This window comes from Marmota flaviventris, chromosome 2 (genome assembly GCF_047511675.1).
Source record: "Marmota flaviventris isolate mMarFla1 chromosome 2, mMarFla1.hap1, whole genome shotgun sequence".
In the NCBI taxonomy this organism is placed as follows: domain Eukaryota; kingdom Metazoa; phylum Chordata; class Mammalia; order Rodentia; family Sciuridae; genus Marmota; species Marmota flaviventris.
The window spans coordinates 1,167,921-1,186,101 of NC_092499.1; positions in this window are offsets into that span (position 1 = coordinate 1,167,921).

The following is an 18,181-nucleotide window of genomic DNA, read 5'->3' on the forward strand; positions in this document are numbered from 1 at the left end:
TAATAGTTTGATGAGCTCTTTCAACTATGCCTTGTCCTTGTGGATTGTATGGAATTCCTGTTATGTGAGTAATGCCAAATGATAAGCAAAATTGTTTAAAAGAGGTGGACATATAACCAGGACCATTATCGGTTTTTAACTGTTTTGGAACGCCCACAGTGGCAAAATTTTGTAAGCAATGAGCTATAACATCTTTAGTTTTTTCTCCAGCATGAAGGGAGCCCATCAGAAATCCAGAAGAAGTATCAACTGTAACATGTAAATATTTTAATTTTCCAAATTCTGGCAAGTGTGTGACGTCCATCTGCCAAATATGGTTAGGTATCAGTCCTCTAGGATTGACTCCAAGATTAACTTGTGGTAAAAAGGTCACACAATTTTGACATTGTTTTATTATATGTCGGGCTTGTTCTTTAGTTATTTTAAAACGCTTTTGTAAAGTATTAGCATTGACATGGAACCTTTTATGAAAATGTGTAGCTTCTTCTATTGTGGAGAAAATATGTATGTCATGTGTAGTTTTATCTGCTAAATCGTTGCCCAAACTAAGGGCTCCAGGCAATCCTGTATGTGCCCTGATATGTCCTATAAAGAATGGATCTTTTCTGTCCCAGATTAGACTTTGTATAGCAGAAAACAAAGAGAAAACAGTAGAAGAAGGGGAAATCCTACCAGCATCTTCAAGGGATACTATAGCATTAACTACATACTGACTATCAGAAAATAAATTAAATACAGAATTTTTAAACATCATAAAAGCTTGTAATACTGCATTAAGCTCTACCTTTTGAGCTGATTGTTTGGGTACTAAAAATGTAAAAGTTTGATCAGGGGTAACTACTGCTGCTGTACCATTATTTGACCCATCAGTGAATATATTTGGAGCATTCATGATAGGGGTTTTTTTTGTCATCTTTGGAAAAACTACAGGATGTTTAGATCAAAAAGACAACAAAGGATTAGACGGTAAGTGATTATCAAATGAAACATTAGATTTACACATGATTATTGCCCAAGTATTTAACTCATTAGCTAACTCATCAATTTGATCTATAGTATATGGAGTAATAATTTTATTGGGAGAAATCCCAAACACTCCCTTGGCTGCTTTTATTCCTTTGAGTATTAATTGTCCTACAGCCTCAGGATACCTAGTAAGAATAGTATTAGGAGAATAAGATAAATGTATCCACAATAATGGACATTCTTGCCAGAATACTCCTGTAGGTATATTTTTTGTTGGCAGTACAATAAATAATAAAGGCAAACTTATATCAATTCTATCCAAATGCATATTTTCCATATATGTTTCAATGATTTTTAATGCCTTTCTTGCTTCAGGCGTCAACATGCGGGGTGAATTTGGATCTGATTGACCTTTTAGAATATCAAATAAAGGTCCCAACTCTCCTGTTGGTATGCCTAGATAAGGCCTTATCCAATTTATGTCTCCTAATAACTTTTGAAAGTCGTTAAGTGATTTGAGTTGATCTACTCGTATTTGAATTTTGGGTGGACGGACCATGATTGAGGATAATAAAACCCCTAAATAATTAATTGGAAGATTTAATTGTACTTTATCTATTGCTATCTCTAGATTATAATTTTTTAATAAATTTGTAAGTGTGGCATAACATTCTAGCAATGTGTTTTTATCTTTATGTGCCAATAACACATCATCCATATAGTGAAATATTTGTAGTTCAGGATTTTGATTTCTAAGTGGCTGGATTGCTTTGTTAACATAAATTTGACACATAGTTGGACTATTAGGCATCCCTTGAGGGAGTACTTTCCATTCATATCTCTGATCAGGACCTTCATGATTTAGTGCAGGGATAGTAAATGCAAAATGTGGACTATCCTCGGGATGAATTGGAATTGAAAAAAAAAACAATCTTTAATATCTATATCTAAAACATACCAGGTTTTTGGTAAAGCAGACAATTGGGGAATCCCTGATTGAGCAGGTTCCATAATAACCATCTCATTATTAATGGCTCTTAAATCTTGTAATAATCTCCATTTACCAGATTTCTTTTTAATGACAAAAATGGGAGTATTATGGGGAGATACGGAAGGTTGTATATGTCCCTCCGCTAATTGTTGTTTGACCAGGTCATGGGCTATTTGTATCTTTTCTTTAGTCAGGGGCCACTGAGGAACCCACACTGGTCTTTCTGATTTCCAAGTAATTTTGATTGTCTCAGTGGCCCTTTCTGAAAACCCAATCCATGTCTATTTGTTTTTTGATCTATTTGAATTGGTGCTGTCATACCTTGTTCTTGTTCTCTTAATCTTTCTTCTTTCCTAAAGCCTTGTCTAGCCCTAGTAGTGGGCGCATTAGGATTGATGTTATTTGTTAATGTCAAACCTAATTGATCTAGGACAACTTGTCCCCATAAATATATAGGAAGATGATCCAACACATAGGGCTGTATAGTTCCTTCACATCCTTCAGGATCCTTCCAATCTAATACCATTGCACTTCTATGGGGATTAGTTGCCACTCCTAGGCCTCGAAGCGTTTGAGTGGCTTGTTGTAATGGCCAATGTTTCGGCCATTCTTGATGAGATATGATGCTAAGGTCTGCACCTGTATCAAGTAGCCCATTAAAGTCATGTCCTTGAATATTTAGTTTTAGCATTGGGCGAGAATCTAGATTTAAAGACAGCATAGCCCAATCTACACCTGTGGAGCCTAATCCCCTGGAACCTCTTTCTACAGTACGACTGGAAAATTTATCATGTAGGCTGGGTATTATTAATAACTGTGCTATTCTATCTCCTGGTGAAATTACTGATATACCTCTTGGAGAACTAGCTATAATTTTTATTTCACCTTCATAATCGGGATCAATTACCCCAGGACTTATCATAAGTCCTTTTAGTGTTGAAGAACTGCGTCTCAATAATAAGCCTACTGTTCCTTGGGGAAGAGGTCCTTTTACTCCTGTGGGAATGATTTGAACTCCCATCTCTGGAGTTAGTACTGCTCTGGCAGAGGCGTGGATGTCCAACCCTGCGCTCCCTCTAGTTTGTCTGATGAGGGATTTAATGGATAATGCGTCCTGGGCACTACCTTGAAGGAGTTGCTGGGTTCCTCCACTGCCCCGTATATTTGTGGTTTTGGGCCCCGGAGCATTGGGCCCTCCAGTCCATTTTTTGGCAATGGAGCCTGATGTCTTTCTCCACGATATCGTGGGTAAACACTTGGTCCTTGTCTGTTTTTTGATAACGGAATACCTTCTATGGTGGTTTGAGAACAGCAATCATTAGCCCAATGTTTCCCTCTGCGGCATCGTGGGCAAATACCCGGTATTCTAATCCTTTGATACCTAGCCTTGTTAAACCCTCCTCCTATGGGGCAACTCCTTTTAAAATGTCCTGTTTGATCACAATTATAGCATGTTTTGGGCCTGGCATCTAAAGCCTGTTGTACTGCTGCTAAGACTTGCCCTTGTTCATTAATGTCTCTACATAATTTAATATATGTGTTTAAATCTTCATGTTTCCATGGTCTAATGACCTCTCTGCAGCAACGATTTGCTTGGTCATAAGCCAGTTGTTTTATAAATGGCATTGCCTGTTCTGCATCTCCAAATACTCTAGATGCTGTCTGAATAAGCCTATCTACAAATTCAACGTAAGGTTCATTAGCTCCTTGTATTACCTTAGATAATTGTCCTTGTAAATCTCCATGCCCCTGTAAAGTTTTCCATGCCCTAACTGCGTCTGCAGCAATTTGTGCGTATACGCCAGGATCATATTCAATTTGTTGCCGTTGACCCTCATAAGGTCCTTTTCCTAATAACATCTCTAGATTTCTTTGAGGGTAACTGGCTGTTGCATTTCGCCTAGCTGTCTCCATGCAAAATTCCTCATTGGCAACCTTCCATAACAAATATTGTCCTCCATTTAGCACAGATCGACACATGTTAGCCCAATCTGCTGGCGTCATGTCTAAGTTGGTAATGGATTCGACCATGCTCACAGTGAAGGGTGCTTGCGGCCCGTAGGTTGTTACAGCCTCCTTTAATTGCTTCACTGTTTTGAAATCTAAAGCACGGTGAATTCGTTGCCCTCCTGCCTGCTCAAGTACAGGGCATGCTAATCTTTGAGGTCCTGCCTCATGATTCTATCAACTACGGGAGTTGAGGGCCGCTCAGCTGTAGATGGAGCTGTTGGTTGAATTACGCCCTCTGGTGATAGAACGGGGTTAGTAGCAGCCTCCTGTTGTAATTCCCCTCCTGATGGTTGTTTTTCCTCTAAGCTTTCTTTCTTCAAATCTTCCTCTGTCTGACTAGCTTGAGAGACCTTCTCTTTCGCTTGACCTAACATGTTTTCTACCATAGTCTGGACCTCTAACAATTTACTTAACAGTCTTTCGGTTTGTTTTTTACTAGTTTCTAATCTACTATACAGGTAACGCAACCCAATAAGATAGCATAAAACAAAACCGAAACAGAATGAAACAAAAACCGAACAAAGAATAGTTGTATCAATTTTCTCTTTCTCAGGGCCGAACAACTTCAAACCTTGAGCCAACCAATTTTCCCAGTTTGCCTGAGAAAATTCTAGGGATAGGCAGCTTGAAACAAAAACAAGATAAATCAAAATGAGAACACATTGTTTTTTGAAATGGTCACCCATTTTGTTGCCTTCCCTCAGGGGCGAGCAATTTTACTCACCTCCAAACTTCAGGCGTTCCCCGTGCGGGCCACCAGTTGCCGCAGTCTGGCTGGGCACAAAATCACGAGCCACTCAAGCAGGAACAAAGTTTATTTTTTGAAACTGCCGCCAATGTCCGGTACCGCCCGGGAAGGTTTTTTCCACACACGCGGCCTCCTCTCTGACCGCCGAGAGAGCTCCTCCCCCGGAACTCCCTCCTACTGTACTTCCCCAACCAATGGGAACTCTCCAGGAGTCCTGTAGCCGGCCTAGGTGAACAGCAGGAGTCCAATATCCATATGAATGCAAATCTTAACATAATCATATCATCTCAATGGCTAGCTAGTGTCACCTTTTCGACCAAAAATGCCATGCATCATATACTTGGCTCTTAGCAGGTACAGAATAGAGGACACAGAAACCAATCCACAAAACTACAACTATCTTATATTTGATAAAGGGGCTAAAAGCATGCAATGGAGGAAGGATAGCATCTTCAACAAATGGTGCTGGGAGAACTGGAAATCCATATGCAACAAAATGAAACTGAATCCCTTTCTCTCGCCATGCACAAAAGTTAATTCAAAATGGATCAAGGAGCTTGATATCAAATCAGAGACGCGCCGTCTGATAGAAGAAAAAGTTGGCTACGATCTACAGTCTGTGGGGTTGGGCTCCAAATTCCTCAATAGGACACCCATAGCACAAAAGTTAATAACTAGAATCAACAAATGGGACTTACTCAAACTAAAAAGTTTTTTCTCAGCAAAAGAAACAATAAGAGAGGTAAATAGGGAGCCTACACCCTGGGAACAAATCTTTACTCCTCACACTTCAGATAGAGCCCTAATATCCAGAGTATACAAAGAACTCAAAAAATTAGACAATAAGAGAACAAACAACCCAATCAACAAATGGGCCAAGGACCTGAACAGACACTTCTCAGAGGAGGACATACAGTCAATCAACAAGTACATGAAAAAATGCTCAACATCTCTAGCTGTCAGAGAAATGCAAATCAAAACCACCCTAAGATACCATCTCACTCCAGTAAGATTGGCAGCCATTAGGAAGTCAAACAACAACAAGTGCTGGCGAGGATGTGGGGAAAAGGGTACACTTGTACATTGCTGGTGGGACTGCAGATTGGTGCAGCCAATTTGGAAAGCAGTATGGAGATTTCTTGGAAAGCTGGGAATGGAGCCACCATTTGACCCAGCTATTCCCCTTCTTGGTCTATTCCCTAAAGACCTAAAAAGAGCATGCTACAGGGACACTGCTACATCGATGTTCATAGCAGCACAGTTCACAATAGCAAGACTGTGGAACCAACCTAGATGCCCTTCAATAGACGAATGGATAAAAAAAAATGTGGCATTTATACACAATGGAGTATTACTCTGCATCAAAAAAATGACAAAATCATAGAATTTACAGGGAAATGGATGGCATTAGAGCAGATTATGCTAAGTGAAGCTAGCCAATCCCTAAAAAACAAATGCCAAATGTCTTCTTTGATATAAGGAGAGTAACTAAGAACAGTGTAGGGACGAAGAGCAGGAGAAGAAGATTAACATTTAACAGGGATGAGAGGTGGGAGGGAAAGGGAGAGAGAAGGGAAATTGCATGGTAATGGAAGGAGACCCTCAGGGTTATACAGTGGAGGAGGTAGAGAGAGAGGAGGGGAGGGGAGGGGAGAGGTGGGGAGGGGGGAGGGTGGAGGATGGGAAAGGCAGCGGAGCACAACAGACACTAGTATGGCAATTTGTAAATCAATGGATGTGTAACTGATGTGATTCTGCAATCTGTGTATGGGGTGAAGGTGGGAGTTCATAACCCACTTGAATCAAAGTGTGGAATATGATATGTCAAGAAATTTGTAATGTTTTGAACAACCCACAGTAAAAAATTTTAAAAAAAATTATAATCTAGAGATAGCAATAGATAAAGTACAATTAAATTTTCCAATTAATTATTTAGGAGTTCTATTATCCTCAACCATGGTCCGTCCACCAAAAATTCAAATACGGGTAGATCAACTCAAATCACTTAACGACTTTCAAAAGTTATTAGGAGACATAAATTGGATAAGGCCTTATCTAGGCATACCAACAGGAGAGTTGGGACCTTTATTTGATATCCTAAAAGGTCCATCAGATCCAAATTCACCCCGCATGTTAACGCCTGAAGCAAGAAAGGCATTAAAATTATTGAAACATATATGGAAAATATGCATTTGGATAGAATTGATATAACTTTGCCTTTATTATTTATTGTAATACCAACAAAAAATATTCCTACAGGAGTATTTTGGCAAGAATGTCCATTATTGTGGATACATTTATCTTATTCTCCTAACACTATTCTTACTAGGTATCCTGAGGCTGTAGGACAATTAATACTCAAAGGAATAAAAGCAGCAAAGGGAGTGTTTGGAATTTCTCCCAATACAATTATTACTCCATATACTATGGATCAAATTGATGAGTTAGCTAATGAGTTAAATACTTGGGCAATAATCATGTGTAAATCTAATGTTTCATTTGATAATCACTTACCATCTAATCCGTTGTTGTCTTTTTGGTCTTCGCATCCTGTAGTTTTTCCAAAAATGACAAGAAAAACCCCTATCATGAATGCTCCAAATGTATTCACTGATGGGTCAAATAATGGTACAGCAGCAGTAGTTACCCCTGATCAAACTTTTACATTTTTAGTACCCAAACAATCAGCTCAAAAGGTAGAGCTTAATGCAGTATTACAAGCTTTTATGATGTTTAAAGATTCTGTATTTAATTTATTCTCTGATAGTCAGTATGTAGTTAATGCTATAGTATCCCTTGAAGATGCTGGCAGGATTTCCCCTTCCTCTACTGTTTTCTCTTTGTTTTCTGCTATACAAAGTCTAATCTGGGACAGAAAAGATCCATTCTTTATAGGACATATCAGAGCACATACAGGATTGCCTGGAGCCCTTAGTTTGGGCAACGATTTAGCAGATAAAACTACACATGACATACATATTTTCTCTACACTAGAAGAAGCTACACATTTTCATAAAAGGTTCCATGTCAATGCTAATACTTTACAAAAGCGTTTTAAAATAACTAAGGAACAAGCTAGACAAATAATAAAACAATGTCAAAATTGTGTGACCTTTTTACCACAAGTTAATCTTGGAGTCAATCCTAGAGGACTGATACCTAACCATATTTGGCAGATGGACGTCACACACTTGCCAGAATTTGGAAAATTAAAATATTTGCATGTTACAGTTGATACTTCTTCCGGATTTCTGATGGGCTCCCTCCATTCCGGAGAAAAAACTAAAGATGTTATAGCTCATTGCTTACAAAATTTTGCCACTGTGGGCATTCCAAAACAGTTAAAAACAGATAATGGTCTTGGTTATACTTCTACCTCTTTTAAACAATTTTGCTCATCATTTTGCATTACTCATATAACAGGAATTCCATACAATCCACAGGGACAAGGCATAGTTGAAAGAGCTCATCAAACTATTAAAATGTACTTACTAAAGCAAAAAGAGGGAATTGGAAAGGGGTATATGTCACCCAAAGATAAACTTAAAATAACCCTTTTTACTCTAAACTTTTTAAATTTGGATTCCTCAGGGCTTAGTGCTGCGGAAAGGCATATGTGTCCAAAAAATGTACATAAGCCTAAGGTACTTTGGAAGGATATTCTAACAGGACAATGGAAAGGTCCTGACCCAGTGATTGTCTGGAGTCGGGGTTCTGTTTGTGTTTTTCCACAGGGAGAACAGCAGCAAATTTGGATTCCAGAGAGATTAACTAAAACAATTTCTACAGGTCAAAAGGAAGATGATTTGACTTAAATCCATAACAGCTGATATCCAGAACTCCAGTTTGGCTATTCTTACATCTGTGACAGTGATTAACCAGGATGCTTTTTTCAATATTTATTTTATTATTTGCCTTTTCCCACATCATAAAGTTCTATTTTATTTTTGAGCTCATACAGACCTAGGTTAATGTTTTTCTGATCAGTTTTATTTTTTGACTGTGGAGTTTTTAAGCATTGCAATGGAGATTTCACCTAGGTAAAGCTACAAGGCCTTTACTATTGTCTTAAGTGTTGTATGTTATGTGTGCACACTTCTGTTTTGTGTTGTATGTCTGTATGTGCGTATGTCCATATATCACATATGAGGAGCGCTCATGAATAAATGGATCCGAATTTTTTTATTCACGTGATTTTAATGGTTTAATTTAGATTGGGTAAACAGCTGTTGAAAATTGTTTTAATATGTGAACGAATAAGGAGGTTAACAGATCTGTTTGTTTACTTTCACCTTTCCTTCTCATTATATTTAATAATTCTGTTCAGGATAATGTAAATTGTTCAAAAAATTGTTTTCTTAGTGCCTGTTGGAATGTTACATAATTTTTTTCTTAGCATGATTGCCAGAATTCCTATCTTCATCCCAGTGCCGGTGAAGACAAAGATAAAACCAAACTACAGCTTCTTCGATAGTTATCACAACAAACTGTAAAAACTGATGCATCAATGAATAATAACTCCACAAGTAATGCTCAATTAAGGAGTCGATTTACTTTGGGAGGAAATGGACATATTGACAGATTCCTCTGCTTTGAATTGCTTGCAGACCTTGCCTGGACTATGTATCACTTGTATGCATTGTGAACTATCTGTTGGTACAGCGAATTGTGGTAGTGCTGGAGTATTTTTGCTGATGGTGTCACCGGTGGTACAATTTTTCAAAGGAGCCCTCAATTGGCTTAGTGTCATGGCATTTTGCATCCTCCTCCCTTCTGCTTGTGATGGTCTAAAATTGGGGGCCAACAGAGGTGAGGCAAAGAACCTCACCCCCCCACTGGTGCAAAGTCCTATCCACAAGTATGGCTGTATGCTGGACCGGTAGTCAGTGACGGGTATGATCCAATTGCAGTGGTACCAACCTAAGACAGGAGGCTGACGCCTAGAGGTCAGTTCATCCGATGACGGGTAAGGACCATATGTTGAATTGGACTGCCTAACAGGCACGGTCCCTAAGCCACATTGCTTGTTGTTTAATTGAACAAAAAGGGGGAGATGCTGAGAGCCACGGCCGAGTCTGTATGGCCCCTGGCATTTTGCCAACAGTATTGATTGACAGGCGAGGCATTACTATCCGCCTGTGCCGCAACTTTTGAGTTCTCGTACTATTTTGGAGTTCTCGTGGGGATTTCCGGGGATTCCCCGAGAGTTCCCATTGGTTGGGGAAGTGCAGGAGGAGGGAATTCTGGGATAGATATTTTCCGCTGGGGGTTCCTGGACAAGCCTCGTGGCGTTCGGGAGGATTCCCCGGGAGCTGTGTGAAGTGTTTTCCTGCAGTTTAAAAATAAAGTTTGTTCCTGCTTCAGTGGCTCGTGATTTGTGCCCAGCCAGACTGCGGCACTGGGGGGTCTTTCAGATCCTCATCTCTGCCTCTGAGCTGGGGAAGCTGGGTCTTGTTGATTCCTGATTCTGCACAGGAGCCCAGCCCTGGACTCCCAGCTCAGCCCACTCAGTGATCAGGACTGAACACAGCTGCTCACCATGGAGAGTGTGCTCAGCTGGGTTTTCCTGGTGGCTGTTTTCAAAGGTAATGAATGGAGAACCAGAGATCCTGAGTGTGTGAGTGGACAGGAGTGAGAGGAAGAGTGGGTGAGTGACAGTGTCCTGACCAGGCTGCCTCTGTGTTTGCAGGTGTCCAGTGTGAGGTGCAGCTGGTGGAGTCTGGGGGAGGTCTGGTGCAGCCTGGGGGTTCCCTGCGACTCTCCTGTGCAGCCTCTGGATTCACCTTCAGTGACTACTATATGCACTGGGTCCACCAGGCTCCAGGGAAGGGGCTGGAGTGGGTCTCATACATTAGTCCTAGTAGTGGTACAATAAACTATGCCAACTCTGTGAAGGGCCGATTCACCATCTCCAGAGACAACTCCAAGAACACACTGTATCTGCAAATGAGCAGAGGACACAGCCACCTATTACTGTGCCAGGGACACAGTGAGGGGTCCTCAGTGTGAGCCCAGACACAACCTTCCTGCAGGGGACCCAGGGCCAGCAGGGGGCGCTCAGCACACAGGAGCTCAGGGTCAGCCAGGAGCAGGACAGAATAGGGTAAGGGCTGGGTCCTGCCTCTGGGGGCCTCTCTTCTATTTGTTTACACTTTTTCTTTACTTTAGTGAAAGGTATTTACATGAAATCTACTCTGGTGTGTTCATATCTGCTAATGGGGCATGTGGTCAATTTCCCTCCACCTTCCTCCTCCTTCACCCTCCATTCCCTTCCTCCCCTGCTCTACTATCCATTCTATTTTGATGTCCCTCTGTCCCCTTATTTTACTGTACCTTCCACTTCAGAGAGAAAGCCTCAGCCCTTGACTCTCTGACCCTGAGATATTTCACTCACATGATGTTCTCCAATTCCACCAATTTACCAGAAACAATCTCAGTTAATTCTTCTTTATGGTGAGTAACACCCCACTCTGTACATGTCCCACATTTTCTTATCCATCCATCTGGTGACAGGCATCTAGGCTGGGTCCATCCCTTGGGTGCTGTGAGTTTCTGCTATAAACACGTGTGTGGCTGTGTCACTACAGAATGCTTAGTTTACATCCTTAGGACTGTAACAAAACGTGGAATACCTGGTCATGTGGTGGTGTCCTAGTCAGCTTTTTTGCTGCTGTGACTGAAAGGTCTGACCAGAACCACTTAGAGGAGGAAAGGTTGATTTGAGGACTCACAGTGTCAGAGGTCTCAGTGCATGGACAGCAGGCTCCATTCCTCAGATCTCAAGGTGAGGATGAACATCATGGTGGAAGACTGTGGAGGAGGGGAGCTGCTCACATGATGATCAGGAAGCAGAGAGAGACCCTCACCAGATACAAACATATAACCCAAAGCCAACCCCCATGCCCCACCTCCTCCAGCCTCACCTGCCCACCTTCAGTCACCTCCCAGTTAATCCCTTACAGGGGATTAATTCACTGATGGGTTAAGTTCTCTGACCCAGTCATTTCCACTCTAACCCTTGTTGCAGTCATACATGGGCTTTTGGGGGGGACACCTCACATCCAAACCATAACACTCCACCCTTGGCCCCCAGAGGGTCATGACCACCGCACAATTCCAAATACATTTAGTCCATTCCCAAGATTCCCCATAGCCCCAATAGTTCAAGCCCAGCCCCAAAGTTCAGGTCCAAAGTCTCCTCTGAGACCCAAGGCAAACCAGCATTGTCAGTTGTAAAGATCAAAGCCATTTACACGAATCCACTATAAAGAAGTACAGAGTAAACATCTGCATTCAGAAAAATAGGGGCACAGAAGGAAGGGCCGGTGCCAACGCAAGACTGAAATCCAGCTGGGCAGAAGTCCTGGAGCCCCACGTCCAGGATCTGGGCACAAGGCATGGTGACATTCTCTCCAAAGTGCTGCTGAAAGCCCAGTCCTTGTCCCAGATGCCAATCCAATAAGAGGACACGGATTTGAGAAAAAGGAAAAAGAAGGGTTATTGCTTTTCAGAAAAAAAGGGCACTCTTGTCCCAAAGGTGTGATTCTGCCTGAAAGGACACCTGTGGAGTCCACACAAAGTCCAAGGACTGGGCCACACACCAGAAGGTCACACAAGAGATTTATGGTCAGTAACAGGAGGCATAGCAACAAGGCTGTCCCTCCAGGAGAGCAGCAGCCTGTGGCACTTAGAGAGCAGATTTATAGCCCTCAAGAGGGATCTCATGGGCTGCTTAAGAGTTTAGCTGGGGTGGGGGGGATCTCAGGGTACTTAGGAGTTTAACTTGGGGTGGGGTGATCTCAGGGTACTTAGGAGTTTAGCTGGGGTGGGGGGAATCTCAGGGTACTTAGGAGTTAAGCTGGGGTGGGGTTGATCTTAGGGTACTTTGGAGTTTAAGCTGGGGTCAGTGTGATCTTAGGGTACTTAGGAGTTTAAGCTGGGTGGGATGATCTTAGGGTACTTAGGAGTTTAAACTGGGTGGGGTTGATCTTAGGGTACTTTGGAGTTTAAGCTGGGGTCAGTGTGATCTTAGGGTACTTAGGAGTTTAAGCTGGGTGGGATGATCTTAGGGTACTTAGGAGTTTAAGCTGGGGTGGGGGGGAGCTCAGGGTACTTAGGAGTTAAGCTGGGGTGGGGATGATCTTAGGGTACTTAGGAGTTTAACCTGGGGTGGGGTGATCTCAGGGTACTTAGGAGTTTAAGTTGGGGTGGGGGGGTCTTAGGTTACTTAGTGAAGCCAGATTTAAAGATAGGTAGTTAGTTTTAGTTAGATAAATCCAGTCTAATATCAAGTAAAATCAAGGTTGAAGGCCATATTGAGAATGGAGTCCAGGAAAAGGGGGATTGAAAAAGTCCCCAAGGCTGGGAGCCCATCCTGAGGAAATGTTAATGAAGCAGCTCTCAGCAAACATGGAGATGCTAATCCAAAAGCCCTTCCTGCCCAGGTTACTCCTAAGCCCATCTGCCCCTCACGTTTTTGCCTTCCCACCTGCATTTTATCACTGCAAGGTAACAGAATCAAGGACAGGGATGGGACAGGAATGCGGGAAAGCTGAAAGAGAACCTTAGCCATAAAGGAGGGAAGATCTTTCCCTTCCATGGTTCCACCTCTTGGTCCCCTTCTTCATCTGGGAGAAGTCTTTTCTGCTGTCCTTTAATAAGGCTTCAACTTTCCACTCTAAACTTGCCTCGGTGTCCTTCTCTGGTGTTATCCTTCAGCCTTGGGGAAGCAAGGACTCGTCACAGTCAACAGCGGTAACATTAGGAGTTTAAGCTGGGGTGGGGTGATCATTCAGCAGGCACATGTTCTTAGGAAAGTTAGCAGCACTGCATCAGAATCCAAACTTTGGAACTTTTGATAAAATGACTCCTGACCTGAAATGGTGACTGAGGCCAATATTGATCTGATGCCAATATTGCCCATCAGCAGGAGCAGGGGGCTGTTAAAGAGGTGCCTCCAAGGCCACATTCCACCTGTTCTCTGTTGCAGTTGTGATTCACCTATTCACTTGGGAGAGAGTCCTTTCTGAGATCTTCTGGTGCCATCCCCAAAGTCTGGATTTCTTCCTTCCTGTGGTGGGTGTGTGCTCAAGGACAGATAGCTCTGCCTAGGAGGGGGAAGAGAGGTAATCCTGTTTCCCCTGAGATTAGGGAGGAGAGGGAGAGAGGAAGAGAAGGAAATGTGTCCATTTTAACATGAGTGCAGTGTCAGAGCAGCAAGGGTTGTACTCAAAGCGTAAGGTGACCACTGTCACACTTGTGCTAATTTGCAGTTGTAACAACAATTAATGAGTGTAATCCCCAAAATACTCACCAGAATTTATTACCACTTGTGTTTTTGGAAATTGCCCTTCTGCCTACAGTGAGAGGAAATCTTGTTCAAAAGGCAATACATTCCAATCCCACGGCCATGATCATACTGAATGGAAAAGCTAAAACATTTCCCCAGGTTTAGGAACAAGACATAGATGGCCCCTCTCACCACTCCTACTGAACATAGACCCAGGGATGTGCATTTTAACTCAGGTGCATTTACACAGGAACACAGAGCAGCATTATTGAGGCTGAAGTGATGGCTCTGGGGTCCCTAGGGTGAGACCCTGAGGAAGCTCAGAAGAGTCTTTTCCATCAACTAAGGGGAGGGTCTTCAGTGGGATTCCCTGAAGGGCTGTCCTTGGGACTCTCTGTACATCAAACAGTGAGCTAGCCCAGGATTGTGTTATGCTAGAATTCGGGACCCCCAAAAGACCACCAGAAACCCAGATCCATGTAAGTAGCAAAGAGGTGTTTATTTCGAGCTAGCTCGGTCCTCCTCGTGCACACAGCAACTGGTGACACTGAGAGGCTCCGCACCCCGGGTTTGCAGCAGTTTTATACACTCTTTGGGGAAGGCAGGGACCCCACATACATCATACTATCTCTTAGCAAATCATCACACACCGCAGGAAAATCAAATAACAACTCTAAAACATGATTAGCACATTCACTGGCGGGAACAATTTGGGTAGGGGTGATTGGTTACTACAAGAGGGGGACTCCTTTGAACTGAGGGGAGTTCGTGCTGAACTACATGGTTTCCCAATATGTTATCAACCACCTAAACTACTGGGAGGGTCATCTGGCATCCCAGGTATTTCCCTGTCTCATGCTGATTGGTGGCTGTTAGGGGGTTGCTATGGGTCCCCACCTAGCCTGACAGAGTCAGGGACACCTGGCACAGCAGATCTCTCCTGTGATTTGTAGATAAACAACTCAGCAGGGTGGGTATGTGCCTAGGAGTGCTCTGTGGGTTTTTCCCAAGGACAAGGGTCACGCCCCCTTCCTTGGACAGACTTTGCTCTGAGGTAGAGGCTGGCTTTTCAGACATGAGGGACACCCAGGGCCTGGTCTTCCCAGGAGAGCAAGTGTGAGGACCTCTGTGCCTGCAGCTCTGAGTGGGTGACACAGAAGTCCCTCCATCCTGCAGAAGCTGAGCTCTGGCCCAGGAAGCAGCTTCCACTGTGCCCAGCCCACTCTCTGCTGTGGAAGCCCTCACCAGGGCAATCAGGACACAGTCTAGGAGACTCCAGACCCCAGGGGCCACTAGTGTCAGTCAAGTCCTCTCCCTGTAGCCATAGTCTCCCTCCTAATCAATCCTCCTGAACCAATTTGACATTACTATTTCTACAACTGCCCAGGAAGTGAACAGGACCTACCTGCTTCCACACTCAAGTGGAGGGCCAGACTAGGACACATGGCCCCATCCACATCAATACATCAGGAATTTACCAACTCCCCCAAGCCACAGCCAGCAGGGACTCCCATCACTTGTCCATGCTGGGGAGGGTCTGCCTCCTACCGCAGTGATCATGGCCACTTGAACTTGGCCAGGCCCTGCAGTGGGTGGGTTGGATCATTGGTGGTAGCACCACATACTATAGCCCAATCCTTGAATCAAGGGTCAGGGTCACCACAGACACACCCAAAGTGATCTTTCATCAGCGTCACTGTCTAAAAGCGGAGGGCATGTTCAGTCTCACTGGGAGACACCTGGGGATGTGTGTGGTCAAGACACAATGTCCCAGCAGGGAGGTCACTTCCCACAGGGAGATCAGGTCCTGCAGGTGCTCAAGGCCTGCCGAGGGAGCTCAGGACCAGCAGGGGGAGCTCAGGATCCATGGGGGCACTGAGACCATCAGGAGGCTCAGGACCTGCAGGGTGCCCCAGATCAGCAGAGGGAGCTCAAGTCCAGCAGGGGAAGGTCAACACCAGCAGAGAGGGCTCAGGACCTGCAGGTGGCTTAGGGACAGTAGGGGCATCAAGACCAGCAGAAAGCTCTGGACCAGCAGGGGGAGCCGAGGACCAGCAGGTGGAGATTAGGACCCCCAGATGCTCAGGAGAAGCAGGAGGCTCAGGAACATTAGGGGCGTCAGGACCAGAAGAGAGCTCAGGGACAGCAGGGGTCTCAGCACCAGCAGGGGGAGCCCAGGACAAGGACATGAAGCCCAGAACAAGGGCAGGGAGCTCAGGACCTGCAGGGGAAACTGAGTGCAGGGCCAGAACCAGGGGCAGGTGCACAGGCAGTCCGTGCTGGTGCTCAGGGTTCACAGTCTCCTCTCTAGAGAGGAGTCCCCAGGGAGCAACTCTAGCCGTGTGACAGTGCTCCAGAATAGCACAGTTCCGAGGAAACAGGAGCTCATTCTCACAGGAACAGAGGCAGAGCTTTAAACATGGGGGCAGAAGTGCCTCTGCCCTAGTCTCTGCGTCAGATCTGAGAAGTTCAGGGGAACCTGGTTGGTCTTCTCCCACCAGACAAGCAGCAGACTCCTGGATTCTCATCAGGACGGTCTCTGGGGGCTGGGAGGAAGCCAAGAGCATCCAAGCTCTGTAACCCTTAAATGCAACAGGTTTCAAGTCTTCCCTCCTCCACCCGCAGACCTGCCCATACCTGACTCAGAACTGAACAAATTGTCTTTTAAACCAACTCATATTCATTCTTCACGTCTCCCTGTCCCTGTCCTCACCCAGAGAGTGCAGGCTCTTGTCTGGGGTCACAGGGCTCAGGCACTTTGCTGGAGCTCAGCTGTGGTGAGCCTTGGTCACTGCAGGCCCCTGGGTAAGGCAGAGGGGATTTCTTAGTCACCACTGCCCAGACCCTCCTGGTGTCCCCTGGAAGGACAGTTTTCAAAAGTGCAAGTGACCAGGGAAAATGTGGCCTGGTTGTGGAACAGATCTTGCTCTGCTCAAACTTTCCTGAAGTCACTGCCACCACCTGGGCTTCAAGGTGACTTGCAGGACAACCCCATGGGCTGTGAGCTCTGGGGGACAGCGTGCAGGTCTTGCTCAGCTGTGTCCTTGTGGCTGCAGCATGATGCCAAACCCTGGAAGCCACAGACTGCTCCATGAATGTCCTCCCCCGCTGACCTCTGTGCCAGAGTCCTGGTCCTCCCTGCCACGGATTTCCCTCCTTCTGCACAGAAGAAAGTGATCCCTGCCTCTCCCCTCAATCTGTCAGGAAGAAAACAGTCTCACTTACTGGACAAGGATCTGTTTTCAGCCACATGGGCTTTGGGAGAGCGTCTTACAGAACTCACTTGTTCCATCCGGGGAGACTCTGGTGCAGAAAGGAAGCAGACCATCCGTCTCGGTAAGAGTTTCCCTGTTTTCTCAATGTTCCTTTAATTTGACTTCTGTCAAACTACTGTCAATATAAATTTAATTTCTATAAAGTCATGGGAAAACTAGGGAGTTTGCCAGAGGAAACCAGAAATGGTCTTGCTCTTATTGCTTTGTATTTAAAGGCCTTGAACATGACACAAGCCCTGTGCTCTCAAAGCCCATGGGAAAGGGATCTGTGTCTTGTTAGACTACCTAGCACAGCACCCTCCACGACCAGGCAAGCTGGCCCAGGGCACGTGGACTGAGGCTGGCCAAGCCCCCGATGCAGGCTGTGATTGCTGAAGGGGGAATGAGAGGAGGGTGGAGTGGAGTGTGCCCTCAGGGGTCCCTCAGCCTTGATACCTGGCCCCAAACTCTGAGGGCAATGACTCCTTGGAGGGAAGTGAAGGAAGTTTGGAGTTTTTGTAGTTCTGAAAGAGCACACACTCTCCCCTTGGGAATTTCCCACAACAACCTTAATTCTCTGCTTTTTTTGGTTTGTGGAAACTGTCTCCATGGCAACACTACTCTAAATTGTCCGATTTCCTCCCCAAGGGCTTGGTTTCCCCTGTGCCTGTTTCCCCAGAAACCTGAGCTTTATGTGCCTATCGACTTCCACCTGTCCCCATGTCCCTGCCGTCCTCACACAGAGCTCAGAGCAGCACGACAAGGCTCTCGCAGTGCACAGACCTAACTGGGAACTTACACTGAGTAGGATGTAAACAACGTCCTTGTCTGTAATCAGGAGGATGAGGAGGTGCCCTCATTTCCACCAACGTGGCCAGGAATCATTCATGTCCAGGGACAGAGGGAAAGGAAGCACCAACCTG